Below are 6,159 nucleotides of genomic sequence, written 5' to 3' on the forward strand. Positions count from 1 at the left end.
GTCTTGACATTCATAACTTGATTATCCATCATTTGTCATGATTTTGAAATCGTTCTAAAAGGAAAAGAGAACTACAAAACTGTATTCTCTCTTTCATTTTTACAATGACAAAGGGGGAGATAGCTAGCTTGTACAAGTCAAGAAGATGCAAAAACTTGATTGCGAGCTTGCCTATTTTAAGAAGCAAAGATTGCTAACTTGCTTATTTCAAGAAGAAAAATTGTCTTCTTGAACATCACTATCTTGAATATCTCAAGAAGCAAAACTTGCAATTTGCACATTGCAATAGGAAGCAAGAATCATGAGCTTACACAAGAAATTTATCTTGCATTTGCTTTCGAAATTTTTGCTAGCTTATATATTGTGAAACTTGTATATCATAAAAATTGCTAGCTTGTTGGTCTAAAGAGAAGCAAAAAGTTGCTATCTCAAAAGAAGCAAATGTGCTATCTTGCCTATCTCAAGAGGCAAAAATGCTAACTTGCGCATCTAGCAAAGTGAGCAAAATTTTCAAGAAGCAAGAGTTGCCTTCTTGAACATCTCTAATTTGCTAGCTTGCATGATATAGAACTTGCTATCTTGAACATTACCAAAAGTGCTATCTTATATGTTATAAAACTTGAATATCTAAAACTTGATAGCATGAATGTTCTAAGCATGATGTAACACTTGCTAAATCTTCTAGCTCCAAGATTGCATGATGATAAAACTTGATATTATGATTTTCATGCAAAGAGTTGAACCAATATCACACACAAACACTTGATTGTGATACTTCTCCTTTTTGTTGATGACAAAGGGGGAGAAGTATGTTGATGAAAGTATGTTGATGACATGACATGTGATGCATAAGTTTATGCATATGTTCATGTTGACGTGTTGCAAGTATTCATGATGAATATTGCAATGACTTGAATTCAGTTTGAATTCAAGGTTCTATCAATATGGCATATTGATAGGGGGAGTTTGTTTAAACTCCGGGAGTTAAGTTTAACTCCGTCATCAAGTGGTTGTCATCATCAAAAAGGGGGAGATTGTTGAATCTCGTATTTTGATGATGAAACTACTTGATATATGTTTATGATTTAATCTGCGTTTTGAGTGACGCAGGATGCTTCGATCAGGATGAGACAATTAAAGCAGGAAAATCATGTTGTGCCGAAGGAACATGTCAGAAGATTGGACGTCGGGCCGGTGGATCGGTCGGCGTATCGACAGAAGGCTTCGGGCCGTGGACTCGGGCATCGGGCCAAGAAGAGCGGGTATTGTGCCAAGGATATCGGAGTTGCGGAGTCAACTGGCCGATTGGGCAATAGGCTGCACGAGAGGACGATGCGCCGAAGAATCGGACGAAGCGTCGAGGGACCAATGACATGTCGGACAACTTGGTTAATTGCTTAGGATTAATTGTCTCGATTGAAGTTTTGTTTTGTTGTGCAGGATTAACTATGATAACAATGAAGACATAAAGCGAAACAAAGTGTCGGAGTCAAGCGCGAAGGATTTGTTGCGAGTTCGAGAGTTCGACGGAAGTCCGAAGGTTCGTCGGGAATGCTACCGGAACTAGTCGAGAATGAGTTGGGAGCTTGCCGAAGGGTTTTTCGGAAGCTCGCCGGAAGGTTCGTTGGAAGTTCACGGAGCTCGCCGAGAAAGATCGGAGCTTGCCGACGAAGCTCGTTGGAACTCGCTAAGATCAAATCGTGAAGTCTAGGAGCTTGCCGGGAGTCCGCAGAATGGTTTCCGAGAGTTCATCGGAAGACCGCCGGAAGTTTGCCGGAAGCTCGCTAGAAGAAGTCTTGACTTGCGGACTTTGTAATAGCTTAGAAAATGTCTTTAAATTCATAGTTAGCATGTTAATTAGGGTTAGGATTAGGTGTTAATCCTATAACCCAAGTAGGGGCCAATTAGGCCCAAGTTCGGACTGGTTTGGACCAAGTTTGGAGCCAAACCAAGTGAGCTGGAATAGTAAAAGAGGTGCAACCGCCCCAGCCAAGAGGTGCAACCGCCCAGGGCTCAGTCTCCAAGCGAGACTGGGCGGTGTAACCTCCTCTGTCAAGAGGTAGCACCGCCAGAGCTCAAGTTTCGAGCTCTGCCAAGAGGTGCAACCACCGAGCTCGGTCTTCGAGCTCTGGCAGAGAGGTGCAACCTCTTTGGACAGGAGATGCATCGCCTGAGCTCGGTCTTCGAGCTCTGGCAGAGAGGTGCAACCACCTCTGGCAGAGAGGTGCATCAGCCTGAGCTCAGTTTCGAGCTCTGCCAGGTGATGCAACCACCGAGCTCAGACTTCGAGCTCTGCCAGGCGATGCAACCACTGAGCTCAGTCTTCGAGCTCTGGCAGAGAGGTGCAATCGCCTGAGCTCAGTCTTCGAGCTCTGCCAGGCGGTGCCACCTCTCCAGTCAAGAGGTGCAACCGCCTGATCCCGGAATTCCGGGATGTGATCGTTTTGAGCTCCAAATTTGAATTGGGTTGGGGCCTATAAATACCCCACCCATTCAACACTGAAAGGATACAGATCCACACCGAATTCTTGATCTTTTCAGTGATTCTAAGAGCTCAAATTTGTGTAAAGTCCTAAAGTTCTCCTCCTTCTGTTCTTTAAGTCTTGAGTTGTAAAGAGAGGAGAGAAAGGATCTGTAAAGGTTGTCTCCTGAGCCTGTCAAAAGGAGAGAAACTGTAAAAGGGCAGTTAGCCTTCGCCCATTGAAGGAAGGCAGCTAGTTGACGTCGGTGACCTCGTCGGAGGAGGAAGCCAAAAGTGGAGTAGGTCAAGACTGACCGAACCACTCTAAATCTCTGGTTTGCTTTTACCTTGAGCACTTTATCATTACTGCAAACCTCCTACATTGCTACTGCCCTCTGCGCCTTTACGAACGAGTTTCTAAGCTCTGATCTTTCAGAATCTGCATTCAAACGTAAATCGTGTTTTCGTACGATCTTCACACTGCAGTTTACGCTTACATTCGGATTCCATTTATAACTGCAAATTGCTTTCTACGTAAAACGCTTTTCAAGGTTCAAAACTGCTTTTAGAAGCAAAACTACATTTAGACGTAAAATTACGTTTAGACGTAAAACTGCGTTTAGACGCAAAACTGCGTTTAGATGTAAAACTGCGTTTAGACGTAAAACTGCGTTTAGACGTAAAACTGCGTTTAGACGTAAAACTGCGTTTAGACGCAAAACTGTGTTTAGACGTAAAACTGCGTTTAGACGTAAAACTGCGTTTTGACGTAAAACTGCGTTTGGACGTAAAACTGAGTTTAGACGCAAACTGCGCTTAGACGCAAACTGCGCTTAGACGCAAACTGCGCTTAGACGCAAACTGTGTTTAGACGCAAACTGCGCTTAGACGCAAAACTGCGCTTAGACGCAAACTGCACTGTGATTCTGCTTTTATATCGAAATCATTTTTTATCGGACGAACGCAGCTTTAGCTTTTAAATTGCTGTAAGATTTCCGCTGCACTAATTCACCCCCCCCCTCTTAGTGCTCTCGATCCTAACATTTGTAATATAAGTTCAACTCATTACATTGCATGAAAAACATAGTATCAAATTTTATCATCATGCAATCTAGCAATTAAAGATTTGCAAGTTTAGCATGTTTGTTTTTTTTGAGATAGCAATTGTTTGCTTCTCTTTAGACTACAAGCTAACAATTTTTATGATATGCAAGTTTTACTACATACAAGCTAGCAAAAATTTCGAAAGCAAATGCAAGATAGCTTTCTTGTGTAAGTTCATGATTCTTGCTTCTTATTGCAATGTGCAAGTTGTAAGTTTTGCTTCTTGAGATAGACAATATAGCACTTTTGTAACTTTTATTTCTTAAGATAGGCAAGCTTGTGATGTTCAAGATAACAAGCTCTTTCTTCTCTTTTGAGAAGTGTCTTTTTTGCTTTCTTTGTAAAGTGCAAGCTAGCAAAATGCCAAACTAGCCAAAGATAATGTTTTACATGAGGAAAGCAAACAATTTAGCAAGTGTTACATTTGCATCTTCTCTTTAGATGTGCAAGAAAGTAAGCAAGTTTTTACATTTTCTTGACTTATGGAAGCTAGCTAATTTCTCTTTGAGATGACCCTTTACATCAATTCAAGATAGCACATTAGCAACTCTTTCTCCCCCTTTGTCATTGGCAAAAAGAAGGGAAAACCCTTTACATCAATTATGACAAAGGTAAGTATCTATCTTATTTGTGCATCATTATATTTTCAAATTAAAACATGCACATTTCAAAACCATATATTTCATTTTTCATACATGATACAAATAAATCAATCATCATTATGAGCATATCATCCATGATACTTAAACAATAAATTTTTTAAGCATTTATCAACATGTTGATCATGATACCAAACATTCATCACTTGAAGCATTCATGATACACATCATATGCATCACATACATCATCATAAAAAATAAGTATTGCATGTATCATTCCATCACATGGACAATATCAAGAAGAGTCATAGTATAAAGAATCTTGATATATAGAAAATTTTAATGTATCGAATATCGTGAAATCAATATGATGATTTATATAAAAAATATCACAAGTTATATTCAAGAGAAAAATCATCATTTATTTTCAACTCATTCAATTTGTCAAATCAACATTTCTTGGGTATGCATGATATCAAAACATAGTTTCAAATCTTCAACATATAACATACATAAATTCAAAAATCGAAAGGAGAAGGGAAGAATTCAAAGGTACAAAGATTTCAACCATCTCATAAACAAATGAAAGATCAAGTCATGAATCCAAAATTTCATGAATCCTTTCGACAAATCTCCTTTTAAATAATCGAAATGATCATAAAAGGAAATCTCATATTATTCCAAGAAATCAAGATCATGATTTTGATAAAACTCATCTCAAATTCAAATCATCAAAATCATTTTTATAGTTCATAAAACTCATAACATAAGTAGATTCATTATTTCATTGATAATATATTTTTTCCTTTTTTAAATATTTCATTTTAAGTGATTGATTTCATGTTAGTATGCTTTTTCATTTATGTTAAATAAAAACATGCATCAACTTTTAGGATCAAAAAATAAATTTCGTCATAAAACCATCAAGATCAATAGATTTTCAAAAATAAATTGTTAGGATCAAGAAAATCCAAAAATGAAATTTAACACTTTCATGCATTCGGACATGGTTTTGCTATAGATTTTCAAACACAATCATGAGGATAAAACATGCTCATGACCATGGAAATTTTTGTATCCAAAATACATAATTTCCAACATGTTATTAAAGCATGTAATAGTGTAAAGTTCTCATCATAGCAATTAAGTGAATGAATTAAGAACATCCGAAAAATGATTTTAATAAGTTCATGCATTCGGACACATTTTTGCCATATGTTTTTCAAATACACTCATGAAAATAATACATGCTTATCATCATGTATAACTTAAAATCTCATGCATAAAATTGTCAATCATGGTATCAAAATATTTAATATTATATCATTATGTATTTCTTCAAATCAAACATGATTTTATTTAATCAAAATCGAGAAATAACAATGATACACATTATTACTTCTTAACCACATATAACATGATTTCATAAGGTATTTTTAATTATTTTTCAATCAAAATTGAAAATCATCAAGAAGAAATTTTTCAAAAACATACATAGGATTATCATTACATTTTGTTGTATTTTCATAAGACATGCAATTTTCATGATTATTTTTAAAATCATTAGAAAGGTAAGCATGATCCAATTTTATTTTTGCATTTTCATTAAACATGTAATTTTCATTATCATTTTCAAAATTACTAGCATGATCATAAGTTTTGTATTTTTATTTTTAAATATGTAATTTTCAAGAAATTTAATTCTAAACTAAATAAAAAAGGAAAATGAATCATGAAAAATATCATGTAATTTTGAAATAAATTAAAGGCATTTTGATTACCTCATCATTGAATGTCGTTAAGGCGTAGTTTGCCACCTCACCTTTCTTGAGTTTCTCCTCGTCTTCGGAGGATCTCAATTCATCCCAATTTTTATTCTTCTTCTTGCGTTCCAAGCAAGTAGTTCCGTTCTTTTTGTTCTTAAATTTTTGTTTCTTTAATTTTTTAAATTTCTTAGTGAGTAGTTCTTGTTCACCATCACTTGAACTTATGCTC

This window comes from Musa acuminata, chromosome BXJ1-5 (assembly GCF_036884655.1).
Source record: "Musa acuminata AAA Group cultivar baxijiao chromosome BXJ1-5, Cavendish_Baxijiao_AAA, whole genome shotgun sequence".
Lineage (NCBI taxonomy): Eukaryota > Viridiplantae > Streptophyta > Magnoliopsida > Zingiberales > Musaceae > Musa > Musa acuminata.